General features: G+C 37.0%; 2 non-coding genes across 2 annotated transcripts; both read left to right on the top strand.

The window, feature by feature from the left end:
- The first annotated feature begins 2969 nt into the window (after positions 1 to 2969).
- Positions 2970 to 3042, top strand: trnav-aac (transfer RNA valine (anticodon AAC)). Its single transcript has one exon. It is a non-coding gene; the product is annotated as a tRNA-Val (tRNA).
- A 470-nt stretch (positions 3043 to 3512) lies between these two features.
- trnav-cac (transfer RNA valine (anticodon CAC)) lies at positions 3513 to 3585 on the top strand. The gene has a single exon. It is a non-coding gene; the product is annotated as a tRNA-Val (tRNA).
- Positions 3586 to 12881: the final 9296 nt, after the last annotated feature.

Below are 12881 nucleotides of genomic sequence, written 5' to 3'. Positions count from 1 at the left end.
GCTCACAAATGAAAATTGTTGATTTTTATTTTAACGCAAGGTCTACGTTTAGAATTGAGGCTGATTTATTGTCAGGTGATACAGTGAGAAACAGACAATGAAACGGGTGGAAAGTGTGAAAGTGACTCTTTAGTCAGACCACATATTAACATGCTTCCTTCTCTGAGGAGATTGAATAAATACTGAGTTTCAATCAGACATGGAAGGGTGAGTGACACCATAATACCACCTTCATTAAGCCACCAGGAACAGACGCACACTATCAAACTTCCTCGCTGCAATCAAGAGACTTCCCCAAGGGCTGGAGGATGATGGAGACTGACAGACAGTTGAAATGAAAACTAGGATGCCAGTACCCTGTTGAAAAGATCAGGTTAACCCTATGAAACCTACAATATCTAAATTATCAACATGATCAACACTTTGCTGAAAAAGTTGTTTGCACGCAATCTTCTACATGCCTTCTGTCATCTGATTGATAGTTTATACTTTTTAGTAAAAGTACTTTTAGTATGATTCTAAATGCGTCCACTTTAAGTTTGTTTTACTATGAAATCTTTAATTATTTTATAAAGTAAACGTAAGAATAACTTTTATATTGTTGTTAGTAATATTTCATGATGCATATTTACTGGAATGAAGCAACTTAGGTTTACTTTATTACACATACATAATGTGTAATAAAGTAAACACAACACATATGCAAACTTTTATTAATATTTTGTGTATCAAATATTTTGTTTAAATGTTCAATAAAGACAAATAAGCTGTTTTAAATAAACTAAATTTTAATGGCCTTTTTAATGTTTAATTATATATATATATATTTTTTATAAAAATATTATTATATATTTGTTGCATTGTACTTTTATTCTTTAAAACCGTCACTTAAAAATAACTAGCTTAAGTAAACGAAAGATCTGCTTCAGCGCATGCGCAACTAATCCTTCACTTAAAAGTGTCCCTCATTTACGAACGACACGGATGCCAAGATGGACGGGTCGTATTTAACCTCACCCTTACAAAATTACACAACGTAAAAGATAATATAACCCACACTAAATATACGTATTCAATTGCATGATAAAAATGGTTTGTGTCGAATAAACTGTCGATCGTGCGTCAAATTAAACCGTCAAAATCCAAGAGGCTAACGTTAACGTTACGTTCACTGTATTGCCAGCCCTGTTTTGAGTGCTAAATCCGATTATACCCTATAGTTCATACAAAGTTCGGGTATGGAAGATTGAAAACCACATTCCATAATCAGTAACTTAAATATGAGACCGAGTTCAGTTGGTTTGTGTGCTCTCTCTCTCTCTCTCTGATCTGAACCGTTGTCGACAAGTTCAAGCGCGGGCTTCGCGGGTCATCATTTGCTATCATTTCGAAATAACGTTACCTGGTAAGTTTTTTGACACAATCATCTGATCATTTTAGGTATTGCTTCAATTTATTGTTTGATTTCACGAACATATTTGTTTATTTCAAATGCCTAAATCTGGGGCCGAAAATCTTCTTAAGAAAGTAGTTTACATTTCTGAAGATACATTCCAAGTAGTTCGTAAGAATGTTTCTAATTCTTGGAAAAAATCTTAAAGAAGTTCTCAAATATTTTCTTACGAAAATTGTATTTGTTTTTCGAATACGAGGAGGACTGTCTCTAAAATCGCATACTCTCTTGAGTAATTACGCCACGACCGCTCAAGTATGTACTATTTAAGTTAGTATGAAATAGTATGAGTGTAATCCGAACATACTACATGGTGCGTTCAAGTCATCTCGTATAGATCGTATTTACGAGTTGAACGCAGTTGAACACCACCACAATGGTAAATACCATTGGGGAGCTCGGGATTTTCTCTAAGCCCCGATCTTACTGAGTTGTGGGCGTGTCACTGAGAAACATGGCGGAATACCACAATACAAAATATTATGCAGTGATATTGTAAAGTTTTTCTATTTACAGCGCAGTTAAGCTAACTGCTTACACAGAATATGATGGCATTATAATATAACAATGCTACATGTAACGCTAAAGTTGGCAGTGGCTTAATAAATTAATTAAAAACCTTAAAAAACAAAGTACATCTGATGCACATTTCTTTGTTCTTCATGTTCTAGAACAAGAGTTTAAGAACCTTACTGTATTTTTGTGTAATTAATTAAGAGAAAGTACTTCGCCATCTTACTCCGACGAAAGTGACTTTTCGTAAACACGACTTCCCACCTCGTACGTACAAACTTCCCAGGAGGACTTGAACGCACCAATACTACATTCGACCTATGCATTCGACATGTCCCTATCATGTGACCTACCGGCCTCACTTCACTGCCATGTAGCTTGGCGAATACATTTGGAGAATTTGATGTTTTCCGATTCAAAGAAATACACTTATGCCCGAGAGAGGCGTTTCAAAAATGGCCGGCGAGTGAAATGGACATTGCTGGAGTTCAGCAGTCGGTGTTGCATTTTTTAATGTGCAAGGTATTTTAAATAGTTACTTTAAAAGAGTCTCTAACTGGATGTAGCATTTTTTTTTTTTTTTTTTGCATTTATTTGCACTCTCTCTAGAGCAGTGGTTCTCAACCAGCGGCCGGAGCCCAGTAGGGGTGCTCAACAAACTTCCAAGGGAGCCTTAAGATGACTTAAAATTATTTAAAATAAGACTAAACTAACTTTAAAATAAGCTAAAACAACAATCAATCAAAATATTTAGTATTCGGTTTTTTTATCTTTCTGGTTATGCCAAGTTCTTAAACACTTTAAATATAATATATATATATATATATATATATATATATATATATATATATATATATATATATATAAACAGTAAGACACTGTGCTAAATGCCGCTGCCACATGCAAAACGACTGATATATGAGACAGCCACCCTGTTATTTCACTACATGATATGGTTTCTGATTACATCATTATGACATCATGGCAGGGTTGGCACATGCAGGTTTCCGTAGTGTAGTGGTTATCACGTTCGCCTAACACGCGAAAGGTCCCCGGTTCGAAACCGGGCGGAAACAATTATTGTTATTACATTTATCAGATTTTTGTTACAGACTTAGCCTACACAAAGTTGGTTACTAATTTTACAATTTTAAAAAATTGTGTATTTTAATTTTATTATATCTATCAAACAGCCTATTAAACTGTGTTTGTATCAATGTAAAGACGATGAGTGTTATCATAAAGGAAAGACAATGATTCTTTATTTCTTGCCTCGGACTGATGAAAGAAATATTGCTGAATGTTGTTTTCACAAATCGGAGACAATAACATGAGCCTTTTTTATATTTTTCAACAGAAGAAAACCTTTTGAGAAGTGATGGGAACAAAATCGTCCATGGTGAAAAGTGCTAAGGACTCCTATTAGTTTTAAGCTGCAGATGAATAGCCTCAAAAATTAGTTTTTACTAATAGAACCAAAAAAAAAGAGAAATTAAAGTGTTTATTCAAAGAAAAAACTATACATTCAGGATGGTTTAGCATGTCAGTTTCCGTAGTGTAGTGGTTATCACGTTCGCCTCACACGCGAAAGGTCCCCGGTTCGAAACCGGGCGGAAACAATGTTTTGAAACTACAAGTTTATTTTACAACCCTGAATTGTTCTGTCTTCTCTCAACTAATCATTCTACAGTCTTGAAAAAAAACATTTTGATTTTCACAGGTCTGTAGACTAATTTAAAGGACTTTTTGGGGTTTAGAATGATTGTTAATTCTCCACAAGATGGCGCAATAGAATCAGTAATTTTGTATAGTCCTGCACTCATCAGCAGCCTGATCCGTACACCGTGTTGATCTTTCTAAGACATAATGGTTATTCTTGAATACATAGTGGACTTGACCTTCCTAACCTCTGTCTCGCGCTCTCACTGCTATCTAGCTCATTATTATCCCTGCACTCCTCCTGTTTTAAAATCTCTCTATTTCTTTCCATTGCATTTGCCAAAGTTTTTTTCTCCCTATTCCCTTTGATCTTTCTTCTTTCTCTTCCCATGCCCTTTAGAAGCTCTAGTAAGACTCCTAAGACTGGATGACCCGGACTCAGCCACAGTCAAATTCACGTGACCAGACGTGGACGTGTTCTGTCCATCTCCATTTGCTTTTTCCTCTTCTTGGTGTTTGCAGAATGAGAAAACCAGCATCTGTGGCTGCTGCAACAGTCTTGTTTGCCTTCTGTAGTTTCTGGCAGTTTCGAGCTGCTTTGATCAGTGGATGGTAAAGCGGGCCGCCCTGACGGTAGCTGGGTCGCTTCGCTGGTTCACTACACCATGGAGGCTGAAGCCTGTTTATTTGCACCGATGGAGCAGAGCAACTCAGTGTGCCAGCAATTCATAATATATGTCATTTAGGGGACAAGCAGTGAAGGTTTGATACATTAACACATTTTCATTGAATGAATTTGATGGCAAGGATGCCACATGGAAAATGAGGCAATGCTTAGATGTTTTGACATTAAATTTGTCGATAAGCGATACATTTAATAAGTCATTCTTGAGGTCGTGCATCACCTTTTTGTGGGCTTTCTTTACCCTCTCGAAATGTTCCAACACTTAAGATTTTCTACTACCCGATATATTGCCTGCATGGTCCAGTCATGCACAATCTGTTTCTACGTGAATTTTTTTTTCTGCGACTACCCGACTAATCAAAATTTAGTCGACTAAGCCTCTTCTCGTTCACTATTAAAGGGATAGTTCACCCCAAAAATTAAAATTCTGTCAGTAATTACTCTCCCTCATGTTGTTCCAACCCCGTAAGACTTTCGTTCATCTTCGGAACACAAATTAAGATATTTTTGATTAAATCTGAGAGCTGGATCACTCCTCCATAGGCTTCTTAAGGGATCGAAACTGGCCGGCCCAAAAGTTATTAAAGACATCGCTAAAATAGTGACTACAGTGGCTCAATCTTAAGTTTATCAAGCGACGAGAATACTTTTTTTGCGCAAAAAAACAAAAACAAAAATAACGACTTTATTCAACTATTCATTTCCTTCTCTGTGGGCCTCGAGATTTCACGTAGTGAAACTGCGCAAGGCTTCTAGGTTGTACGTCACACGCATCACACACATGACCAGCGTCGGCCAATAGTGAGCCTGCGTGTGACGTGCAACACAGAACCATTGCGCAATTCCACTTCGTGAAATCTCGAGGCCCACAGAGAAGGAAATGAATTGTTGCATAAAGTCGTTATTTTTGTTTGTTTTTTTGCGCAAAAAAAGTATTCTTGTCGTATAATAAACTTAAGGTTGAGCCACTGTAGTCACTCTGACTATTTTAATGATGTCTTTCATAACTTTTGGGCCGGCCAGTTTCGATCCCTTAAGAAGCCTATGGAGGAGTGATCCAGCTCTCAGATTTAATCAACAATATCTTAATTTGTGTTCCGAAGATGAACGAAAGTCTTACGGGGTTGGAACAACATGAGGGAGAGTAATTACTGACCGAATTTTCATTTTTGGGGTGAACTAACCCTTTAAGGGGCAGCCCTAAAATCAGCATGTTAGAATGATTTCTGAAGGATCATGTGACACTGAAGACTAGAGTAATGATGCTGAAAATTCAGCTTTGCAACACATTAAATTACATTTGAAAATATATTAAAATAGAAAACAGTTGTTTTAAATTGTTATATTTTTAAACAGAGACTACTTTCAAAACCAAAAATCTTATTGGGCCCCAACTTTTGCACAGTATACATATGCATCTTTAACTCATCTTTAAGCATATTTTCAGTTGACTTACACTCTTAATTTTTTTTTTTCAGGATTTATTTAATGTAGTAAAAGTACTTATTTGCACACTTATTCTAGTTAAGCTATTATAAACACTGTAAGAGGGGCAAATTGCTAAACCACACACACCGCAGCTTCATAACATTACTGTAGACATTATATTACTGCAACAAGAGTCCAATCCAGTTATAACCAGATTAATGTTCTTATAAGATGGAGGCTTTCTGTTATCCTATCCACAACCCTAAAACACAGAAACACTGCTAGCACACTGTCAATAAAGCCCTCGCTCTTTCTTGGGAAGGAATTAAAGGATAAGAGAAGCACTCGTTTATGGAAAGACATGCACACATAAAGATTTCCCATGAAATCCATGGCTGTTTGTATCCTAAACATCTCTCCTCTGAAATTGGCCCTTATGAATCAAGCAGCTGTATTGATACACTAGTTTCTAGATCAGCACTTTGTTTTCTTTAATTTTTGTCATGTCACTAATGCTATCTATCTATCTATCTATCTATCTATCTATCTATCTATTTAGATCTCGTTCGTTCTAAAACTAATGTTTGTTTAAAAAAAAAAAAAAAAAAAAAACAGTTTTACTCTTACAGGTTTCTCAGTCACTTTTCTCGTATCGTTTTTAGCATTTGCAAACCAGTAAGTGCATTTCACGAAACAATTCGTACAAACAGCACCACACTATGGACTACCTGCAAAAGCCTGTAAACGGCTCAAAATCCTTCTCTCAAAAGTAAGTATTTTTTATATCAATGCAAAATGATGCATTTGTGTCATTGTTCCCAAACAAGATAGTCAAAATGTTAAGACACGTTGTCAATATAACAGTGTACTCTGTCAGTATTTTCAGATGTAAACTATGGCTACGATTTTGATGCCAATGAAATTTCACAAGACTGCACTTTTTCTGTGGCATATTAACAGTACAAATTGACACATTACTGTTTATGGTATATTGATTGCAATTTGCAAGAGACAGGACAGGATTTAGTGTTGGTCTGTTAACAAATTACTTTACAATGTCATTGCGATATATAAAGAAAAAATCAAGACTATACACTATATACATGTTGTATGTGTGTTTGTGTGGTATAGTATGTATCTGTATAAAGTATATTTACTATATTCTGTAAAATGCAAGTGTAATATGAAGCATTACAGTAATTATGCAGTACAGTGCACATTGTTGAAATACACAGCTGTTCTGTCTACGAAATGCTTGGATGACTGAGGAACCAGTTGTTCTCCCAACATTCGGCTGCACCTTTCGACCCGCCTCAGGCTTTGTAAAGTCATGACTCATGATTGAGAACATGGTCCACAATAGTGGCCCTTATGGAAACGTCTACTTCCTTTGCTTTTTCTACCTCTTCCTCTCTTTTGCCTCCCTACCCTTCCACCACACATCCTTACTCCTCTACTTCCTGGCTGTTGACCCTGTTTGTTTCCTTGTTGTTCTTCCATTATAAGAAATTGTAACTCTGTGTTGTGCTCCTTCCAATTGAAGATTCGTGACATGCATCTTTGAGCTATTTTGAAGAACTGGTTGATCATTGATTTATCTAGCCCTTTAAATTTCCCTTCATTAGTGAAATTCAAGATTCACCTGAGCAATTCATCAATTCAGGACATATTTACAGAAAAAAAAGTCTAATAGAAATGTATAGAAAATGTACTTGACTAGATGATGTGGATGTGGGGGTTGAACGAGCAGTTTTGAGAATTTCAGTTGTGATCTAAGAAATGTACCAAAGCGACTGAGAAAACTTGAAAAAAGTAAAGGCTCTTTATTGGAATCAATGGCCGTTTTTCCACCGTCGGTCCGAACAGTTCTCATTGCGTAACCGTGCCGATCCGGGCCAGCTGTTACGGTTACAGTTTCTTTTTCCACTGTGGTGCTGATAGCGGCCGCTCTTGGAATATAATACAAACGAGTCAGTCGTTGTCTTGGTAACGCAACGGTTTACTGAGGATATGAGATGTAAATAGCGACCGCGTTATGGAGAATGATCAGCTTTTGCTTTCAATTGTATTATTACTTTGTTTACTTCACTCAAATAGCGTGCTTAACCAGTTTCAGAGAAACTAGCCAGGCAACAGACAAGTGACCAATCCTGAGTGGCGACGTCACTTTACGGATTCTACCAGAACGGTTCCGTAATCCGTACCAGGCTCAAGTGGAAACACAACTGGAACCGTTCGGCCCGACGGTGGAAAAGTACCTAATGGTTGCATGGAGAACCTTAAAAATCCACAGAATCTTTCCATTCCACAAACGGTTCTTTATAGTGGAAAAATTTTCTTTAGATTATTAAAATGTTCTTCACACTAAGAAGAACTGTTCACTGAAAGGTTCTTTTGGGGAACCAAAAATGGTTATTTTATGGCATCGCTGTGAAACCCCCTTTGGAACCTTTATTTTTAAGAGTGTGTTTGTGAACCAGGAACTTTCCACTGTGTCCAAAAGTGCCCGCTGCACATTTGGGCGGTCCCAGACGAAAGATGACCAGTCATGGTGATTTCTGTGGTCGTGGCTCCTAAACGGTGGTCCCTCGTCATACAGTGATGAAGGTTCAAAGACGGTCGTTGTCACAGTCTTGCGACCAAAGATAGTCTGCGATAATTTTCTGAAAGTGTCAGGAATTTAGCAATGATCATCTCACAGTGTGTTTGCTGCTACGACCTACATCTACTGACTAGCCAATACAAATGCAACATGAAATGGCGTATTGATCAACGCGACATGGCGTTAAAACTTAAAACTACTACTTACCTCAAGCTTCATTTGCAAAATTGGCATGCCAAGTTGGCCTCTTTTCCCTAGCCATGACCGCGTCCATATTCTCCTCTTTCACTTCCTCGTCTTTTTTCAGCGCACATAAAAACCACAATTTCCAAAGTGCGATTTATCTTGCTCTATTTTTGCTTTTTTCTTCCATACTAACTTGAGTCGTAGCCTATGATTCAATAGGTGTCATCATCGTACAGTCTACATAGATTGTCGGACTCGTACCCAAGTTATTAAAGCCATGTCGTAGTGTGAGATTTGTAATGATCTTACAGGATTGCAGAAATCTGTCTGTAGACACTACACTATGTCTGTAGTCATGCCTGTTTGCTTCAAGTGGATACAGTATGCAGTAGGTCCACTGAATGGCATTGGACACTGTGTATCACTCTGAAACTATCATCTTTCAATTGCACTCAAAGGAAGCTTTTGAATGCACCTACCTTGATATATAAGTGACATTTGAGTATATTTCACCCAAAGGCCTCATTGCAGTGTTATTGAAAAACATGAAAGTTCACCCGTGTTCATCAATTCACTGCAAAAATTATCGCAGTTGTTTTCCCGCTCTTCCAGGCACCTTGAGCTTCTTTCTCTTTTTTTGCACATCAATGCTTCTTCAAGGTCCCGCTGCACCGCACCTCCTGATTTTCCCCATTAAATAATCAAACCTCCTTTGAGAGTGTAGTCTTTGTAGTTTTACTTCAGGCAGGAAACAACACAGAGGGTACAGGGGGATTTCTAACTCTGTAAAAAGTTGAAAAGTTGACATGAACTCTTGTAAACCCTCATGAATATGTGTATCAATCAGATGGTTATTTTCCTGAGTGACTGTTCAGTGTTTATGTGCGACTCGGGTGAGTGAAACGTTGTGGAATAAAGCGAATCTGTGTCACTCTTGAAGCACTCAAGCTACATTATAGTTCTGTCATCTTTGAAACAGTTTCTCATTAATTCCTAAAGTTCTGTGTGTAGAAATGAGGGGAAATTTGTCTTTGAAGTTGTGTGGAGTGTCTCAGGAGACCTGGAGGCCTCAGGCTGGACTTAGCCAGTGATGAGGGAGATGTTGCTTTGAAAGGGAATCATTCCACCCTCCGCTCATGTTCAGCACATGGTTGCACAGAGCATATGCTGATACAGAAAAGATCACTTACTCCAATGTTTGGTAGGTCATGAAACAGTGTATTACTCACTTGAACAAATATTCACTCACTTGCTTTACAAATATTGTAGACAGAATTGTCGGACCCTGTATATTTGCAGCACAACAATAGCCTCGTGAGACCATCCTGATCTCGCGAGCTTTCAAGGTTTCACTCGCAGATCAGTCTGGATACTTTCCGTTAAAGAAAATTTGGGAGCAGTTCACCAAACGAACGTCCAATCAGCGTTGGCTTTGAGGCGGGTTGAGGTGTGACGCAACGAGAAGCGCGTCAGTTCAGTCTAAAGAACATGTCGGCTTCAGCGGATGAAACTAGCATCAGCGTGGCTATCGAGCAAGTTTTATCGGAATTACAGAGTATTTCTTCACTGAAAGAAGAGCAAAACACTGCTCTGGAGGCTTTTCTCAGAGGAAAAGATACGCTCTGTTAGTACGTCATATGCTTCGTTGATCTGATTGGTTGATTTGGCCCGTCTATCACCAACATAGGCCAATCAGCTAACCAGTATTTTCGCCCCTTACCAAAACTACTTCAACGGAAGGTTTCCAGATGGATATGCGGAGCAAATCCATCTGGCGGAGTCAGGTTAGCACAACAATGTACTGACATTTAAGTTTAGGGCCAGGTTTGGTGGTATGTGTAGGTTTAAAAGGGAAGGGAAAGGTCAACAGTGTAATTATAGCTGTAATTACAGAAACTAATTACAGATGTAATTAGATGCAGGTAATTATAATAATATTAATACAATGTAAAAATGTATGCACATAATAAGTGCATTGTATCGAGAAATTTGTAATTTAAATGTTAGTACATAAAGACACCCAATATAAAGTGGGACCTTTTATTGTAATTACTAATGACTATTTCTATTAGCCACAATGATTAGATACATTAATGTTACTTTTTATTTGTGTTGTTTCATAAATTACGCTCTTACTAAGCCTGGTTTCTCCCAAGGTTTTTCTTCTTCTTCGTGTCACTTGATGGAGTTTGGGTTTCTTGCCACTAGCCCTTGGCTTGCTTAGTTGGGGAACTTAATATTCAACAATATTATTGATCTGACTGCACTGACACTATTGGATGAGAACTGAACTGAGTTGGACGATGACATCACTGGTTTCTGCAGAACTACTAGATTAAATCAACTAATTTAGGAATTGATGATCTTTACAAAGGAAATTAATCAACACAGAACTAACGTCAGCTGAACAATGACACTATTTCCTTTCGAGCTGCTGTACAGACTAAATTAACTTGCTATATAAATTAAAGCGCTATATAGGTGATTTGACTAATTTGGGGCATATTGTTGTCACAAAAAAACCAACACGTTTATATGTTGTAATTTCATTATTGAAATCATTAATTACAATTTCTTGTAGCCACATTCTTTGATATAACTACATGCTACTTTTTATATTTTTGCCATTTCACAAATTGTGTTCTTACTGCCATTTTGTCATAAAATATCAACACGTGCAATGAATGTAGATGTAATTTTTTACAATTGTGCTCATCAAGAATATATGCTTATTAAGAAATTTATTTTGAAAAATAAACTAACTATGAGAAATATTCACTGTAGTAAAAAGTGACCGCTATAGCTCCAGTTTCCCCTATATATTAGTGTGCTTTTAAAATGTACTCTGACTTTGCTAGAATATTATAATAAAAACAATGTGAACATGACATCTCTTTTGACTCTGACTCATTCTGCAACTTTCTATTACATCCACCAAACTCAGAGGTGGACAACAAAGTACATTTACTTGAGTACTGTACTTAAGTATACTTTTTGAGTATCTGTACTTACCTTGAGTATTAATTTTTCTGGAAACGTTTTACTTTTAACTTCACTACATTTTGAAAGACAAATATCATACTTTTTACTCCACTACATTTCTGTCAAGGTCCTTAAGTAGAAAGCAGTAACGTTAGTCAGTGGATGGTTTTGGTTGCAGGGGTTGCATTTTGGTTGGAAATGAAAGTCGGTTTGACGTCAGATTGACGTAAGAACCCGATGTCGGATTGATGTCAACATCCGACGTCGGACAGACGTTGGATTTTGGTTGGAAATGAAAGTCAGGTTGATGTCAGAACCCGAATTATGTTGGTTTCTGACGTCAACTCGATTTTAATTTTCAACCACATTACAACGTCTGTCCAACATTGGAGAATAATGTCAATCTGATGTTGGATTCTGACATCAATCTGATTTTCATTTTCAACGTTGGGTTTGGTCTTCTAAATGCGAATTTTGTCATTGTTTTAGAGCACACTAGTTTATAGATAACAGTAAGGCTAACATATTCATACTAAAAGCCAAAAAACTTTAATTAGGGCACTATTTGAGGGAACAGCCCTTTGGGTGTCCGAAACCACGTTATTGAGTGCACTTTTTCAATCTCACATTCAATCCCACTACTGGAACTGTGTTCTAGAAATAATTTTGATATTGATATGAGGGTAGGTATAGGCAGGCATAGATTCAGAGGCATAAGGTACATGTATTACACAACAATGCAACAATAATAAAACAATGCATTGACATTTACTTTTTACTTTTGATACTTAAGTACTTTTAAAAACAAGTACTTCTGTACTTTTACTTATAGGTCTTTACAACTTTTTATTGTAATGGAGTAATATTTGACCGGTAGTATCTGTACTTTTACTCAAGTAAGGAAGTTGTGTACTTTGTCCACATCTGAGCAAACTATTACATCAGCAGACCTTTAGCATGTTCTGTCACAACGTGCTTTATTTTTCTAATTGATTGGATTTAGATTTTCCTGTACAGCCAGAGATTATATATAGACTTTCAATGACTGAATGTATGTTTGGACTTCTTGATTTTTAACTCCAACTGTCAGACCATTCAAACATACACTTCGTTTCATTTAAAGTTTTTCTTGAAGAAATGTCATTTTCTAGTTATAATAGTTATTCATGTTGTTTGCAAGCTCATATCATATGTAGGCCTATATTTGTATTTGGCTTTAATTTCTTTAACAATGGTTTTAAGTAGCCTATGTGAACAGAATCCATATTTATCCATCCATTCATCTATGATGGATCTTTAGATCTTGAAGTAGGCCCATTCATAAAGTATTCAAGTTCGTTAAGCACATACAACAACCTCAAAAGCTTTAGACA

This window comes from Rhinichthys klamathensis, unplaced genomic scaffold, assembly GCF_029890125.1.
Source record: "Rhinichthys klamathensis goyatoka isolate OS25496 unplaced genomic scaffold, OSU_Roscu_1.1 h1tg000072l_1, whole genome shotgun sequence".
NCBI lineage: Eukaryota > Metazoa > Chordata > Actinopteri > Cypriniformes > Leuciscidae > Rhinichthys > Rhinichthys klamathensis.
This window is presented reverse-complemented; position numbering and strand designations above follow the sequence as displayed.